At 29.0% G+C, this 1,466-nt stretch overlaps 1 long non-coding RNA gene across 1 annotated transcript in view; it reads left to right on the forward strand.

The window, feature by feature from the left end:
• The first annotated feature begins 694 nt into the window (after positions 1-694).
• LOC111384055 overlaps positions 695-1,466 on the forward strand; it is a 10,544-nt gene continuing 9,772 nt past the window's right edge. The window contains exons 1-2 of the long non-coding RNA XR_002700849.1: positions 695-922; positions 1,142-1,181. This is a non-coding gene — a long non-coding RNA (uncharacterized LOC111384055). The remainder of the gene's footprint in view (positions 923-1,141; positions 1,182-1,466) is intronic.

The raw sequence follows: 1,466 nt of genomic DNA on the forward strand, positions 1-1,466 counted from the left end.
GTTGTTAATTTACATATTAAAAAAAGAAAAAAAAGTTTGGCAACACATTTGAATAATTTACAGATATTAAAAAAAACAGAAATTTTTGTGGGGATGTGGGTCTGTCTATGGATATGAAATCAATAGTTTCATTATTAAGATTTCCATAGGTACTTGATTCAAATTGATTTTCTTTAGAACCAGACCACGCTCATTTCTACTTGAAATTCTTGTTTGAAATCATTTGTTTATAATTATTTTTTTGAAATATAATTTTTAAGATCTAATGTTGCACGAACTCAACAAAGTCAAGTAGTAAGATCCAAATATGGACACCCATGCTTGATCAAACTTTAAAGAAAGAAATATATTTCTTGCACGTATTTTTTAAAAAATATATGTAATTTGGGTAAGTCCTTTTATTCTCAATTTCTTATTCACATAAAAATTTAATTATCATAAAAATAATTCTTAGTGTATAATTTACTTATTTTTCACCCTAATTATATTTTAAAAACTACATATCTGTTTATAAAATATGTGGCCTGTCCCGTCCCCCAATTTTATTTCAATTTTCCAACTTGTTTCTTCCCTTACCCAAACGATGACATCATAAACACGTCACTCGACAATACCATCCAATCAAATTAGCCAGAGTGGATCCTCAAGCGTCCGATTTTGAAACACCAAATGCATCGAATTATCCGACCTCGTCACCACACCCAACCGCTAAGATATTTTCTTCTCTCCCCTCTCCTTCTCAACAAGTGTTTACAAAGAATTGAAATTTTTATTATTGTCTATATATATAGTACTGCATTATTCTTCAAGCTTTTACTTCATCAAAAGGTACGCGTCAAATCAACATTTACATGAAACTCGTAGAATTTGATTTGTACATAAAACATTCAGGATCTTGAACTAATCGAGTGATTATTTATCGGTAAGTAATCATTTTCCTTTTTCTGTTACAGAATTAATCATAACTCATATCTTTTTATTTTCTATAGTTTTGCATATTGTAATCTTCGTTTATCTTTTCTTGCTTTGATTATCGTAATATTATTTACATGCATTATATAGTGCACTCGTCTTTTGGTTGTTTCATATATATATATTTTTTGAATGACTGAATAGTGAATACATCTGAATTTACTTTCAGAATTAAATCTACTTGGTCGAAATACAGAGCTTGAAAGCAGGTAAACATATTTTTTTTTCTTTTGTTTGAAGTTCTTGTTTTGGTTTCTCACCTTTTTTTGAATGATTATATAATATTTATGAAGTTTACTTTCCTCATTGTAAATCCGTATGTCTATTTTTCTCGACTCTGTGGCATATAAGTTATGATGTTAAATTTTGTGGGGTTAAAATTGACCCAATCCCCCCAGATTTGGAAATCAATCCTACAAAATGAACACCCTTGTATATTAGTCATTATATAACTATTAAGTGCTAAAGTCAATGAGGCCGAAAAATAACTTGAG

Source organism: Olea europaea, unplaced genomic scaffold, assembly GCF_002742605.1.
Source record: "Olea europaea var. sylvestris unplaced genomic scaffold, O_europaea_v1 scaffold2830, whole genome shotgun sequence".
Classification (NCBI taxonomy): Eukaryota; Viridiplantae; Streptophyta; class Magnoliopsida; order Lamiales; family Oleaceae; genus Olea; species Olea europaea.